General features: G+C 44.4%; 1 protein-coding gene across 1 annotated transcript in view; it reads right to left on the bottom strand.

Annotated features, from left to right (window-relative positions):
* The window catches only part of AGBL3 (AGBL carboxypeptidase 3), a 480,467-nt gene extending 464,380 nt beyond the window's left edge, over window positions 1–16,087 (bottom strand). The window contains exon 1 of the mRNA XM_069227938.1: window positions 15,760–16,087. The gene's annotated coding sequence lies outside the window, so the exon portion shown is untranslated. The remainder of the gene's footprint in view (window positions 1–15,759) is intronic.
* Window positions 16,088–16,638: the final 551 nt, after the last annotated feature.

Raw genomic sequence — 16,638 nt, 5'->3', positions numbered from 1 at the left:
TTCGACCTGGCAGTCTACCCACTTGCCAGGCCCCAACCTTCCTTTTCTCTACCTGTACGTCAACCCTAAGGCAGGCCCAGGGCAGCCCCATGGGCAGTGTGTAGTGTATTTAAACGGTAGGACATGTACTGGTGTGTTTTGAATATCTTGATAGTGAAATACTGCTAAATTTGTTTTTCACTATTGCAAGGCCTATCTCTCCCACAGGATAACATGGGGATTACCTCAAAGTATCTTTGAAGTGTAATTTACCATTGGGAGCAGATAGCGATATGGAGGTCCTAGATCAACCAGTAGCCTTCAAAAGTAAAAGGTTACTTCCCTGTTAACAGAGGTGGAGCTCAATTTAAAAATACATCTTTTGGTGAAGTTTGTTTTTGGATTGTAAGTTTGAAAATGCCACTTTTAGAAAGTGGGCATTTTCTTGCTTAACTATTCTGTGCCCCTGCCTGGCTGCTGAATACACTTCTGGGTCAGTATGTCAGTTGGGCTGTTTGTCAATTCACTTTAGACTGTCACACAAAGAGAGCTGAGGTGTGCCATGCATATCCTGATGGCACATATCCAGGCTGATCGATCTTCCTGGGCTAGAATGGTGGGAGGAGCTGATACCTGCACTCGAATAGGGCTGTGCCTGTCCTCACACAAAGCAGTCTCCCGTGCCCTAGTGTGTGTCTGGGGCCAAGCCATGGAGAGGCAGAGTCCTGTGCACTACAAAGACTTTCCTTTGAAGTTTGCCTACTTCAAATGCAGAAATGGGTATAAGTACTGGACCATTGCCCCACAATTTCAGAACACTTCTGGACTGAGAATATTATGCCAAGGATTCCACTCATCGCGTTTCCTGCAAGGTAAGAATCGATGCATCGCCAGCCTGGCAGGAAAAGAATCAACACACTGCTTGCTTTTCCAACACATAACCTCCTTTGCAGCCTGCATCGTCTTTGTTTTTTGACTCATCCAAGATACTATGTTTTAAGACTCTTTTAAACTTTAAAATGTGATATCCCTACTTGTGTATGTTGGATTTATGTCATTTTGGTCTTGTTTAACTCAGATAAATATTGGCTATTTTCTAAATTTGTTTTGAGTGTTTTTGTGGTGTTTTCACTGTGTTACTGTGTGTGTGTTTACAAATCCCTTACACATTGCCTCTTAGATAAGCTTGACTGTTTGAGCCAAGCTACCACGGGGTAAGCAGAGGTTATCTTAGGGGTGTGACTCCCTTACCCTGAATAGAGTGAGGGTCACTACTTGGACAGGGTGTAAACTGACTGCCAACTAGAGACCCCATATCTTACAGGAAGGGCATTTCATAAGGCTTTGCAACACCCCTGTTTCCCAAATGTTGCGTCGCTATTAAACTTGAAAAAGTTTGACATTTTGCAGTGCTAAAGTCTGCAGTACTGCTGCCACTCTTCCTGCCAGCCACTCCTCACAAGTCGCGGAGGACCCCTCTGGTTGAGCATAACTGCAGAAACTCCAGAGATGCTCAGACATGCGCAGAGTATGGGCTAGATGTACAGAGCTTTTTTTCTGAGCACAAACGGCCTGATTCGCAGAATTGGGCCATTTGCAAACAGAAAAAAAAACATTATTGGATGTACAAATGCTGTTTTGCATTTCGGTAATCTATTACTGAATCGCAAAAAAGGTCTGCGAATCGGTAGTAGGAAGGGGCATGTCTAGGATGTCCCCTCCTAAAAGCAAGTCGCAGGGGGGTGTAGGAAAGTTTTGGTGGAAACTGCAAATGTTTTGCAACCGCATTCCCGGTCGCAAAATATTTTCAGTTACCACCAACTTCAAGTTGGTGGTAACCCATTTGCAAACCAGAAGGGGTCCCCAAAAGACCCCTTCCCCTTTGGGAATGGGCGTGAAAACATTTTTTAAGAGGAGGCAGTTGTCCCAAGGAACACTGCCTACTCTTTAAAAATGAAAAGAAAACTTTTCAGGTTTCTTTTGGTAATGCAGCCCATTTTCCTTTAAGGAAAACGGGCTGCATTACAAAAAAATTGCTTTATTTAAAAAGTAGTCAAAGACATGGTAGTCTGCTGACCCCAGCAGGCCACCATCCCTGTGATTGTAGCCATTCACAGTAGGTCGCAAATTACGACCTGCCTCATGAATATTGATGAGGCAGGTTTATTTGCAACCCACTGTGAATCACTAACAGTGTTAAACACAATGTTGTATATCACATTTTGCTATCTCCTAATAGCGAATTGCTAAAATTTGCTATTATGAAATTGCAAACCCACGATTTCATACATCTGGCCCAAAGTGCCATGTGTTCAATAGATCAATCAATCTGGAATTTGTAAAGCGCACTACTCACCTGTGAGGGTCTCAACAAGCTGAGGTGGGGGGGGGTGCTGCTACTGCTCGAACAGCCAGGTCTTGAGAAGTTTCCTGAAGGTAAGGAGGTCTTTGGTCTGATGCAGGTGGGTGGGAAGAGTGTTTCACGTCTTGGCGGCGAGGTGCGAGAATGATCTGCCGCCGGTTGTAGTTCTGCGGACACGTGGGACGGTTACGAGTGCGAGGTTGCCGGAGCAAAGATGCAGTGTCGGGTGTAGAAGGAGAGGTATATGTGTTCTGCCTGCTTGCCACCACAGGTAAGCTCTTGGCATTGAAGTAACACAAATTTAAAAGTGGAGGAACCCCTTCATTTCAGATCCTTATTTGCCACTTGACCACCAGTTGTGAAGATATGCTGTTCTTGTTTGTCACTGCTGTGACATGCATAGCAGTCGTGAACAGGAAAAAGCTGAAATATTCCCAACTAGTTGAAAATCAGGGTAATTTCAGTTTTTTTGTTTTTAAGAGTTGGGTTGTTTTAAAATAATGTCGGCCTGTCTTGCATTACATTTTTGCATTGATGGCAAGGATCCCTAAACACAGTGGTCCAGGTTTCACAGGACTGGTGGAGGTGACTACACCATCCTATGGTGAGTGATGTCCACAGATGACAGGGACTAATCCACTTCACAGGTCTAGGCTGTCTTACTCTCATGCTGAGACCAAAAACAAAATGCAGTGCAAAGAGTGCTGTAAACTGCTGCATCCCCTCCACCCTTTCCTTTCCTGCCCTACTCAAGGCCTTCTCACCTTTCCCGTTTGTGATCATTGTGACACTGGCCTAGTTAAAGAACACCTCAGCTGGTTGATCATGGCATTGTACATAGCAGAGACGTTTTCAAGCACCACCAGCATGCTGCTGCCAGTAGACAGACTAGCATGACGTGCAGGGACAGTAAACTGGACTAGATGGACAACACACACTGCCGCATCCTCTCAAACAGCCACAAGGGCACCAACAGGAAGCCGAAGTTTCCCACCAGTGGCAATATATGGCTGTATGTCGGGCTGCTACATACCCAGAGATGGAAGATCGACCATGCCACACTGAGAGAATGATAAATAGTGATAGCCAAGCCCTGGTAGTGTCTGCCGCTGCATAAATTGGCAACAACCAGACAAGGCAGTGCCTTTGAGGGTAGGGCCCCCTTGTGAATTCATTCTACATCACACATGCACAGAATGGAGCCATGATGTAATTTTTTCAAAAAATCATGGTTACTCCACCATGTAGTACATAAGCTCAGGACACCACTTCCCTTCAGTGAGCCCATGATACTGCCCAGTGGGTCCTCTAGCGGCATTGTGTCCATGCTGCGAGATGTCTGCATGCATGTATGTTGAGGGCAGAAAGAGCCACAGCCTTATGTCAGCCAGGGACTTTGTACTTCCAGCTTGGCTCTACCACAGTGCTGCTTCCATTCAGCACACTCATGAGGTGAGGTGGAAGGAAAGAAGTTCCTTTCGAATCATAAGCAGAGGACAAGCAGTGCAACACATCATAAACAAAGGTTAGAAGAATAATGGTGGCAATATGAGCTGATCAACATGTGAGTGACAGGGTTTTAGTATAAACTTGCTAGTTTGTGTGCAATCCCTCTGAGAATTTCAGAAGTAAGTATTTTCCCAGTAACAGACTGATATTTTGATGATCAACATCTTTTGAAATGTCATTTCTTAGTGGGAAGCATGTGGAGTTGGGTAAAATCTATAAAATTAGGTATTTGTATGCAGGTGTGAGAGATGCTCGGCGAAATGCAATAATCCACATATCTGGTCAAAGTAGGTAAGTCCAACTCTTCTCTGGTCTGACAGTCAAGGAGGTCCCTCTTGCCAGATGTTGTAATATAAGTTGTTGTCATTACTGAATCCAGCGCGTGAGCAAGCTCTTGACGGCTCCTACGTTCTGTTGCCAGGGAGTGCTGCTCTTGTGAGTGCAGCAGTTATGAGGAGCTGGCGAGAGGGAGCAACGCTGTTCCTTGTACACAATAAATAATTTTATCGACTTTGAACCTGTCTAATACGTCTCATCATAACAATTTATGGCGACGACTTGCCGGTTCCAGAGGTAGTGTGACAAGGTATCAGCAGAATCCAACCGCGCGTGTAGGAGCCTTAAACAGCGCCTCGGTTCAAACGTTGCATCGGTTTCAACAGTGAACGTAACGACTGTGAACTAAGCCTACTCCCCAGGTACGATCGCAGAGTGTTTACAAAGGGGCTATATGCGACTTTGGCAGTCGCAATTGTAGGAGGCTGGCTTGGCTTGCAGTGGGTACCAAGGGGTACTTACACTCTGTACCAGGTCCAGTTATCCCTTATTAGTGTAGAAGAGGTGTTTCTAGCAGCTTAGGTTGACAGAAGGTAGCTATAGCAGAGCAGCTTAGGCTGAACTAGCTGCAAAGCTCTTACTATACCACTGGTGTCATATGCACAATATCATAAGAAAACACAATACACAGATATACTAAAAATAAAGGTACTTTGTTTTTATGACAATATGCCAAAAGTATCTCAGTGAGTACCCTCAGTATGAGGATGCCAAATATACACACGATATATGTACACAATACCAAAAATATGCAGTAATAGCAAAAGAAAATAATGCAAGCAGTGTAAAGTTACAGTAGATTGCAATAGGAGCACATAGGTATAGGGGCAACACAAACCATATACTCCAAAAGTGGAATGCGAACCACGAATGGACCCCAAACCTATGTGAGCGTGTAGAGGGTCGCTGGGACTGTAAGAAAACAGTGAGGGTTAGAAAAATAGCCCACCCCAAGACCCTGTAAGGTAGGTGTAAAGTGCACCTACAACCCCCAGAGAGCACAGAAGTCGTGATAGGGGCTTTCTGCAAGGAAGACCAACACCAGCAAAGCAACAAATGTGGATTTCCGGACCTGAGTACCTGTAAGACAAGGGGACCAAGTCCAAGAGTCACGACAGTGTCGAGAGTGGGCAGATGCCCAGGAAATGCCAGCTGAGGGTGCAAAGAAGCTGCCACCGGATGGAAGAAGCTTTGTGTTCTGCAAGAACAAAGAGGACTAGGAACTTCCCCTTTCGAGGATGGATGTCCCACGTCGTGAAGAAGCTTGCAGAGGTGTTCCCACGCAGAAAGACCGCAAACAAGCCTTGCTAGGTGCAAGGGTCGCGAATAGGGTTTTTGGATGCTGCTGTGGCCCAGGAGGGACCAGGATGTCGCCACTTGGATGAGGAGACAGAGATGGCGCCCAGCAAGTCAAGGAGCCCTCACATAAGCAGGCAGCACCCACAGAAGTACCGGAACAGGCACCTGGAAGAGGAGTGAACCGGAGTCCACGCGAAGTCACAAAAGGGAGTCCCACGACGCCAGAGGACAACTCAGAAGGTTGTGTACTGCAGGTTAGAGTGTCGGGGACCCAGGCTTGGCTGTGCATGAAGGAGATCCTGGAAGAGTGCACAGGAGCCGGAGCAGCTGCAAATCATGCAGTACCCAGCAATGCAGTCTAGCGTGGGGAGGCAAGGACTTACCTCCACCAAACTTGGACTGAAGAGTCACTGGACTGTGGGAGTCACTTGGACAGAGTTGCTGAGTTCCAGGGACCACGCTCGTCGTGCTGAGAGGGGACCCAGAGGACCGGTGATGCAGTCGTTTGTTGCCTGCGGTTGCAGGGGGAAGATTCCGTCGACCCACAGGAGATTTCTTCAGAGCTCCTGGTGCAGAAAGGAGGCAGGCTACCCCCAGAGCATGCACCACCAGGAAACAGTCGAGAAAGCCGGCAGGATGAAGCGATACAAGGTCGCAGTAGTCGTCTTTGCTACTTTGTTGTGGTTTTGCAGGCGTCCTGAGCAGTCAGCGCTCGATCCTTTGGCAGAAGGTGAAGAGGGAGATGCAGAGGAACTCTGGTGAGCTCTTGTATTCGGTATCTGAAGAATTCCCCAAAGCAGAGACCCTAAATAGCCAGAAAAGGAGGTTTGGCTACCTAGGAAGGAGGATAGGCTAGTAAGAAAGGTAAGAGCCTATCAGACGGAGTCTCTGACGTCACCTGATGGCACTGGCCACTCAGAGCAGTCCAGTGTGCCAGCAACACCTCTGTTTCCAAGATGGCAGAGGTCTGGAGCACACTGGAGGAGCTCTGGGCACCTCCCCTGGGAGGTGCAGGTCAGGGGAGTGGTCACTCCCCTTTCCTTTGTCCAGTTTCACCCCAGAGCAGGGCTGGGGGATCCCTGAACCGGTGTAGACTGGCTTATGCAGAGATGGGCACCATCTGTGCCCATCAAAGCATTTCCAGAGGCTGGGGGAGGCTACTCCTCCCCAGCCCTGACACCTTTTTCCAAAGGGAGAGGGTGTAACACCCTCTCTCTGAGGAAGTCCTTTGTTCTGCCTTCCTGGTCCAGGCTTGGCTGGACCCCAGGAGGGCAGAAACCTGTCTGAGGGGTTGGCAGTAACAGCAGCTGCAGTGAAACCCCGGGAAAGGTAGTTTGGCAGTACCCGGGTCTGTGCTAGAGACTCGGGGATCATGAAATTGTCTCCCCAATGCCAGAATGGCATTGGGGTGACAATTCCATGATCTTAGACATGTTACATGGCCATGTTCGGAGTTACCATTGTGATGCTATACATAGGTAGTGACCTATGTATAGTTCACGCGTGAAGTGGTGTCCTCGCACTCACAAAGTCCGGGGAATTTGCCCTGAACGATGTGGGGGCACCTTGGCTAGTGCCAGGGTGCCCACACACTAAGTAACTTTGCACCCAACCTTCACCAGGTGAAGGTTAGACATATAGGTGACTTATAAGTTACTTAAGTACAGTGGTAAATGGCTGTGAAATAACGTGGACGTTATTTCACTCAGGCTGCAGTGGCAGGCCTGTGTAAGAATTGTCAGAGCTCCCTATGGGCCTTGAGACCCTTACGGGTGAGTAGCGCGCTTTATAAATGCGACTGATTGATTGATTGATTGAAAAGAAATGCTGCAGCCCATAGGGATCTCCTGGAACCCCAATACCCTGGGTACCTCAGTACCATATACTAGTGAATTATAAGGGTGTTCCACTATGGCAATGTGAATTGGTGAAATTGGTCACTAGCCTGTTAGTGACAATTTGGAAAGCAGAGAGAGCATAACCACTGAGGTTCTGGTTAGCAGAGCCTCAGTGAGACAGTTAGTCATCACACAGGGAACACATACAGGGCACACTTATGAGCACTGGGGCCCTGGCTGGCAGGGTCCCAGTGACACATACACTAAAACAACATATATACAGTGAAATATGGGGGTAACATGCCAGGCAAGATGGTACTTTCCTACAGCAATGCAACGTATGAAACTAGAGTACTTTGAATAAATTTAAAGAGCGCGCGAGCACCGGACTATACGTGGCTTTGCGCTGCAAATCATACGAAGCGGGAGTCTAACAACCCAAGGAACTACTTACTCTGGGGAGGAGATGTTGTTGGTTTCTCGTCAGCGCAGGAAATACCAATTGCTAACGTTGACTCAAGGAGGGGCGAAGACTAGCATTAGAGGAAAGTACCTGGCGAAGCACCTTTCATGGAAAAGTGTGGAAGGACTGTCTTGAGAAATATTAGAGGAAAGAACACGGTGAGGTACCTTGACTGTCCTGAGAAATATGTCATGTATAAACACTGACATTTTATGAGAGACATTTCAAGTATAAATACTGACATTTTATTGGCGTTGCAAATATATACATATTTTTTTTTTTGTTCTTTCATCAAAATCTTACTGTTAACTGGGTTTTGAAATGGATATTCCAACAATCACAGCACCTCCTCCATTCTTGACATTACCAGGACAGCCCGCAATAGAATGGGAGGAGTGGGTGGATATGTTTGATATTTATTTAGAAGCTTTGGATGGTCAAAGGTTTCGCCCAAGCAGGAAAAAAGCCATATTATTGAATGCCTTAGGAAAAGAACACATTTCCAAATTTCTTCCCGACTTGCCAGTTCAGGGTGATGAGGTGGATATAGATGTGTACATAAATGCCCAGAAAAAAAATTATTTAAGATTTGCAAGAACTCAAAATGTTGTGATGAGAAGGCATACATTTTATACTCAACCTCAAAGAGATGGAGAATCTGAATATTACATGAAAGCAATGGAGAAGAAAGAAGCAAAAGATGAAGTAGCAGCTATAGGCAAATGACGAGACACCTTTGCAACCAAAGCTAAGAACTTCAACAATAAATTAGCAAAAGAAGCAGAGAATAAGAGATGCGCCAAATGTGGGAGATTTAATCACACTTCTGATGCAAAATTTGGTTTTGCAATAGGGAAGGAGTGTAGGAAGTGTAGGTTGAAAGGTCACTTTGCTAGGATGTGCCGAAGTTTAGGTAAAAGGAGCATGGCGACACTCTCAGGTGAAGAGGGAGATGATAACATGTGTGAGATTAATCCAGGCACAGATAGAGTATTAGCTACTGAGGATGAAGGAGTGCATAGATTAAAAGAACAAAGACCCAAGGCTCAATTTGTGATTCGGAGAAAACCCGTTGAATTGATGGTGGAATCTGAACCCTTATATACTGTAATTCCGAAAAAATTATTCACTTCTGAATGGCCACAAGTGAGGTTATTGCCCAAATACATAAGTCCTGGTAGATATCAGGGTGAGAAAATAGACCTCATTGGTTGTATGATGGCAGAAATTCTATTTGGAGGAAGAAGCACAAAAGGTATATGTAGCTGAATCAGGTCCACCAATCTTGGGATGGATCCATCAGTATGATCTTCATATCATCATCCATCCTTGAGCTATCACACAAATATTAGTTGTAGACGAAGTAACTTTGCAAGATATTCTCAGAGATGCAAAGGATGTCTTTCGTGAGGAATGGGTCAGTTGAAAGGTTACTGTCACAAGATTAACCTCAAAGATGGTGCGATTCCAGTACAGCATAAGGTCAGGAGAGTACCATTATTAGCTAGAGAGCAAGTTAAAGAGCTGATTGATGAAACGCTGAACAGTGGAGTTATTGAACCAGTGGAGGCATCAAATTGGGTATCTCCATTTGTGATAACTAGGAAAGCTGAAGTCAAACTTCGATTTTGTGTCGATGTGAGAAGCTTGAATCAGAATGTTGTAATGGACAATTTTCCACTACCAAACATCAATGAGCTTGTTTTGATGTTGAAGGGGGGAAAGTTTTTTTCAAAACTTGACTTAAAGCATGCGTATCATCAGGTAAAATTACATCCTGAATCAAATGTTTTGACTTCTTTCATTACCATGGAAGGCACTTTTCAGTTTACTAGGATGACATTTGGTTTGTGTTCGGCTGCAAGTGTCTTTCAAAGGGTAATGAGTGACTTACTTAAAGGAATTCTGAACATTATATACTTTCAGGATGATATATTAAGTTTTGGAGGCACTGTAGAGAATCACAATTTGACGCTGAAGCTGGTTCTAGATAAAATTTTAAAGTCAGGTTTAACCATGAGAAAATAAAAGAGCATATTTGTGGCCGAGGAAGTAGGGTATCTAGGTCATACATTGTCACAGGATGGAGTGAAGCCAAAGAGAGACCTATTGAGAGCTATCAAATTGACACCAAACCCTGTAAATAAAGACCAGTTGAGATTGTTTTTGGGACTAGTGGAGTATTACTCCAAATTTGTGGAACATTTTGCATCAGTAACAGAAGTACTAAAACATTTATTGAGAAAAGGAGTAATCTTTGAGTGGGGTGCAGCACAGAAACAGTGTTTTGAGTTGATCAAGAAAGAAATATGTGAAGCTGGCATCCTAGTACCCTTTGATGAAAAAGAGAAATCGATTGTTACAGTAGACGCCAGAGCCACAGGCATAGGTGCTATCTTATCACAAATTCATGGATCAAAAAGAAGGACAATTTCATTTGCGTCACGTTCTTTGACACCAATGGAACACAACTACTCTGTAATAGAGAAAGAGGCTTTGGCGGTGACATGGAGCATGGAACATTTTCAGAATGTACATATGGGGAAAGCAGTTCAGGTTATGGACTGATAACAAACCTTTAGTAAAGGTGTTGACTCCGGGTGGAGCTGAGAAAGGTTCTTTCAGACTAGCTAGATTTGCAGCGAGGTCCCAGGAGTACAACTATACAGTAGAATATATACCGGGATGGAGAATCGTACAAGCTGACTGTCTCTCACGTCTATCGCAAGATTGGAAGTTGTCGGATCTGATAGTATTAAAGACTGTGAGGATGTGGTTGCAAGTTTTGGAGATGTGGTGCAATGGTCATCGGAAGCATTGAGTAAAGAAGAATGGTGCCAACCCATGTTATGTGACGATGTAATGAGAGAAGTAATCAGGATGATAATGAGCGGTAGACGAAGAGAGAGCACTTTGCCTAAAAACGTATTGACGTATGGTAAGGTATTGGATGAACTATCATGTGTGGGAGATAATATTGTCGTATGAGGTGAAACATGTGTTCCTCCTTTAGGTGTGAGGAAGAACATTTTCAATATTGCTCATGAGGGCCATTTAGGGCAAACATTGACTAAGAGGAGACTCAGAGAGAATTTCTGGTGGTCAGGAATGGATGATGATATGGTATACTGGGTGGAGAGATGCAATGTATGTGCACGTAGTGAAAAGAGACTGAGAGTAGGCAAGCAATCTTTAATAGGTCATATAGAGGATCCTGGACAAGTATGGCATACTGTGTGTGGAGACTTCATTGGTCCTTTATGTGGCGTTAAATACATGTCAAAATTCACATTAGTATTGATTGATGTTCATTCAAAGTGGTTAACAGTGAAATGTATGTCAGAAATAACCACATCATCTACAGTGAGAGTCTTGTCTGAAATATTTAAGGAAGAAGGATTTCCTGTGTGTTTGGTGACGGATAAAGGTTCTCAACTCACCTCTTATGAAATGAAAGAGTTTCTCTCATCGTGTGGTGTTAAACATTCAAGGGCGGCACTTTATAATCCTCAGGCGAATGGAATAGTGGAGAGAGCCAACAGTATGGTTAAAGGTGCCATACAACAAGCGTTGGCGAGTGGTGTGAGTGTGGAAAGTATGGTTGTGGATGTTGTGTGGGCATATCGTACCACAGTCAATTGTGCCACGGGCACTTCACCTTTTTTCATGATGAGGGACAGAAAAACTAATTCTAAATTGACTCCCTGTTGGTTGAGAGAACTGGTTGATGCTAATGTGGTACAGTCTAGAGGAATAAGTAAATGTAGGAATTCTGTCACTTCTGATGGTGGAAAAAGAAAGGCTTCCGCAGATAGTGGAAGAGGTAAGAACAATATTGGGCCTGGTGATTGGGTGAAAATAAAATCAGGACGGATTGTGAGAGGGCTTAATAAATTTAAAGGACCATTTCAGGTCAAGGGAGTTCATCGTTGGTATGTAATATTGAATAATGGTGAAAAATTGAATTTCAGGAGAGTGGCTAAGTTTGATTCCAAGGAGAACAGTATTACAGAAGACGTAAGTAGTGATGAATGCAGTGGATTTATGTTCGATCAGCTAGGAAGGAAACTTTTACGTCCAAATGTTGCACAGGACACTAGACAAACAGGTGATGTGCCTGTCTTTACTAATCATTGTGATCTTGGAAGTGTAGAAGGTAGAGAAAGCTATAGAGAAAATATTGAATCCAGGGACGAAGTAATGAGGGAAAGACCACAAAGGATTAAGAAAGCACCAGCATAATTGAGTGATTATGTAAAGTAGAGGAGACTATATAGAAATACATCCACATATTGCATTGTTTGGCATATTATTCTGCATAAACACTTATGTTGATCATTTGACGATTCATGTCCTTTTCACTTACATATTGCATTTTGACCTGTTATTCTATACAAATACTTATGGTTAGTATTTAATGACTCACGTTCTTTTGTGTGATGAAAAGAGGAAGATATGTTGTAATATAAGTTGTTGTCATTACTGAATCCAGCGCATGAGCGAACTCTTGACGGTTCCTACGTTCTGTTGCCAGGGAGTGCTGCTCTTGTGAGTGCGGCAGTTATGAGGAGCTGGCGAGAGGGAGCGACGCTGATCCTTGTACACAATAAATAATTATATTGACTTTAAACCTGTCTAATACGTCTCATCATAACACCAGATTCTGTGATGAACGCTTTGGTCTTTGTTTCTACCTGACTATGTGCCATTCATCCTGTGAAGAGGTATTTGAGTGCAATAGGTTAAATACTGTTGTGTGTGCAGAGTGGTCTGTAGCTTGATTTCGGCTATAGTGATCTGAACTGGCATTCATGATGGCCTCAGTGTGGATGAAGGCCACCACTTCAACTCCTTCAGTCTTTACTCAACACTTGCTGTGCATCCAATTTTTCACCGCAATTTTCTCATCCTCTGATTCAAGGATTGCAGGGGGGGCTAATTTAGGATTCCAACCAGCCTCTCGGTGCTTGCATTGGATGCACTGGTCCATCGAGCAACATACTTGCAGAGCAGTTCAAATTTCTGCTTAGGGGGCATTGGTGTTCCTTCACCAGGTTTGCTGCACTACGAGGAGATTCTTTGTCACTATCCATGAGAGGACGTGATTGTGTGATGCCTCTTGGCTGCAGGGTCACTCATTTTCAATTTATTATTGTAATCTCCCTGTACTGTTCTGCTCTTGCTGAGAAGGCTTCTTTCGTGTGCATTGCTCAGTCTCTGGAAGATTCCAGAAATCCGTCTAGCTCTAGAAGGTTCCTTAGCTGCATGTATTGTTCCCTCAATATTTAGTATCTCAGTTTAGAGCTTCTACTGTGAAATTTGAGCTTTCACTTCCCCGTTTGGGTGAGTCGCTGCTTAGATACTGACTGCAGTTGGTCATGGAAGTCGTCTAGTGATTCTCTTGCCTCTTGGTGGCCTTGTACCAGTAAGAAACTTTCATAGTCTGTATTTGAGTGCTGAAATATTGGCAGTATCTGCTGCCATGCTAAAGTTGCCCTCTGACCCTCATGTGTGGGAGTAGTAGACTTAACTACTACTCCTCCTGATCAAAATGAATCATCATCACCCTCTTCATGACTCCATCAGTGACCTTCATTACCAAGAGGGGACTGCGGAACTGTAGCTCACATAGCCTACTTCTCTGATCAATTGGCAATGGTGAAACGCGAGGCTGGAGTCTGTGCAAAAAAACTCATTTTATATGAGTCTCTTTTCTAGATTTCACCCAGTATGTACATATTATTCAAAATTTAACGAGCCTGATGGATCTTGCAGAAGGCCCTATGCTCACAACCATTTTAAGCCCAAGTCCTTTACATCCATGTACTGTTCCAATAAGAATTCATCCCTGTTAGAAAGTCTAAGAACTACCACATGGTAGACGACCGGAGTATCTTGGTTAAAATATCGAAGTACAAAAATATTGTAGTCAAAATTTTGAATACAAGGATATTGTAAAGGCAAGTACATATAGGTTCACCATACGTGATTTTATATCTATGTATCTTGATAGTAGATGTAGATCTATGTAGCTCAGCGTTTGCATAACATGGTTATAACACTGACTTTTCAATTTAAAAAAAAGCTGTCAACAGGAGGAAAGACCAAATTATGGGGTTTCCTGTTATGGTAATTGACATCAAGGCATATTGTCACTTCTGCTTCTCTTTTGTCTTTACCAAAATAACACAACTGGTTTCAAGAAAAAGATGAGATTATTCATGACAAAGTGAGGTCTTTATACAACCAACTTGTTACTGCGTTCGTAATCACTAAGGGCAGCCTGAAATACCAACACAGCCCTCATCAGTGTGTGGTATCTTTGCATGTCTCTCCTTTTGGCGGTGTAAGTCTAGTCTCTGTGGAATGTGATCATGTGTGATTGTGCTGTGTGGTTCAAGTGCTGGGAACTGTAACTGAAAGTCAGAGCTAAGCTCAAAGTATCTATTGCTCCTGAAGGGCTTCAGTGTCATCTATTCTTTCACAACTTAAACACACACTGTCTGTGATTTTCAGGGAAGTTATTACTTGGAAACAGTCTTCTACATTTAATCACGTGAAGAATAACAAAGCAAGAAAGCTAGAAATAGCAAGTTATCCCGAACCATTGAGAACCTCACTAGTTAACATTCACTGTGATAATACTGTCCCTGCACCTTGGCTAATACAAAGCCACTCATCCTTAACGAGGAGGCAGCACACACCCATCTCACAGAAACCAAAAGCTCGTTGTCTCTCGCCTGCCCCAGCACCTCCATCCTCAGATGCTGCAATGGAGTCTAAATGGAGCCAAGTCACGCAGTTCAATTGGACCTGTCCTATTGTAAAACAGCCCGTTTAAATTCAGCTTACCTACCCGACATTACAGACCTTATACAGTAATGGGGTCTTACTGATCCATGCGCTATGTGGGAGTCTCACTCCTTCTGACTTCACTGATCTCACACACTTCAATAGATTCTGATTCACAAAAAGTGTCCAGCGTAAGTCCAGGTGGGTCCGATCTATGCCACGTTTGCAGGATAACCACCAGGTATGTAGCTAAGTTACGTTTAAATTAATTATATGCCAATGCCTTTAGTAGAAAACCCAATAACCCAGCATAAATCTATCCTGCTTGGACCTACGTTGAACAGCCCTGATTTAAATGAATTCTCACACATTTCACATGTCCTGGCTATCTAGGATTATTTAGACTTCTACTCATTACCCATAATTCTGCCAGAATATTAAATGCAGCTGACTTGCTCCTCTTATCCCTGGCTAATACATATGTAGAAACGTTTAGATTAAATGGAGTGAAAGACATGCTCTCATTAGTGGCCTGCGTTTTATGAAGCCTTGCCTACGGTCATGCCTGCAGCATCCCGCACAACATTCTGACTCATTCCTGCATCACTAGTCTCGAACATTGCAGGGATGTTTGCGGGACCTTGCTAAGAATTTCATGCGGAGCTCCAGAAAACAAAGGCACCTGCTTGTATGTTAAAACAAAACTCCTCCAGTGAAAGAGAAAGCCCTATCTCTAGCATCAAGCACCATCTAGTGTTATAGCTGTGTTAGCTTCCTTGGCGTTACAAGCACGGAAAGAGCGCTGAAACGCGGTGTTGAGCATCCATTTAACTTTTCTATTTGTTTGGAGAAGCTAAATATCCTGCGAACGAATCAAACTCTGTGCAGTACACCAAATACTCCACAGTTACATCCTCCGTTCAGTGAAGTACAAGCTTTGAAAGCACTGGAAACCATTGGCCATGGCCAGGCTCCCTTCACAGTCCGTAGATACATCTTGCAGTGAGTGTGGGGCCCTGAAAAAGCCTGGGATCTGATAAACAGGGCCCCCTCTTCCAAAGGTCACGCTCACATCCACGCCACTGGCCTCAAACTCATCAACAGTTTCGCTTATTCCTACAGTCTCACTCACTCCCACGGCAGTGGCCTCATACATTCCCAGTGTTACCCACGACACTCACCCAGTCCCTTCAGGGTTTTGAGACCCCACTGCCGGCCCCCGCTGGCCGCTCCTCTCCCATAAGGCAGCCAGTCAGCTCTCCCTCCTCAGGAGACAGAGAGGAACGGAGCCTGTCCCGCAGGTGTGCGCGAGGGCGCCCCGCTCCCTCCCGCTCGCGCCCGTCACCTCCCCCAGAGGGCCGAGGGCCTTGACTTTGACACGGATGGCCGTGTTTGCAAATGACTGGCGGGGATGGTTTCCATGGCCCCGGCCCTTCACACACAAGCAGAGATGAGTAGGTAGATTACAGCCCAGGGTGACATGCTGCGGGGACTCGGTGACGTCAAACCCGCGGTCCTTGTAAACTCCGCCCCCTCCCAGCTCTTTTAACCCACTGAACTATTTCAGTCAGATTGGAACCACTGATGTGCATATTGCGCCTCCTGGTTTATCACGCGAGACGCTGGTCAAGTTACCGAATTCAGCTCCGTACCTGGTTAACTCGTACCCGTGCATAAGGGGATATCACGATTTGTAATCTAGCACAGTGTGTTCATGCTTATGCTGTTTTCTTTTCCATCACTGCCATTTTCCCCCTTTATCTTCCCTTGTTTGTTATCAATCTCTCTTTTTTCATTCCTTTCCTCTCGAGGTATAATTGCCTGTTCTATTTATCCTGCTCCTTTCCATGTTTTGGACCTACCTTATATTTCTTTTCATCTACTATTATTTGTGCGACTTCTACATTTTTTGCTTCCTGTTTTTTTTTGTTTTCTGTTTCTCCATTTTTTGTTCCTCTTTTCTAAATTAGACCGTTTGTGCCATGTGTACCAGAAACATGATGGAAAGACCTGGGAATTTCTGCATACTCCTAATTCAAGACCCCAGACCCGAGCATAAA

Source organism: Pleurodeles waltl, chromosome 4_1 (assembly GCF_031143425.1).
Source record: "Pleurodeles waltl isolate 20211129_DDA chromosome 4_1, aPleWal1.hap1.20221129, whole genome shotgun sequence".
NCBI lineage: Eukaryota > Metazoa > Chordata > Amphibia > Caudata > Salamandridae > Pleurodeles > Pleurodeles waltl.
Note: the sequence above shows the minus strand (reverse complement) of the source record. Positions and strands in the feature narration are given on the sequence as shown.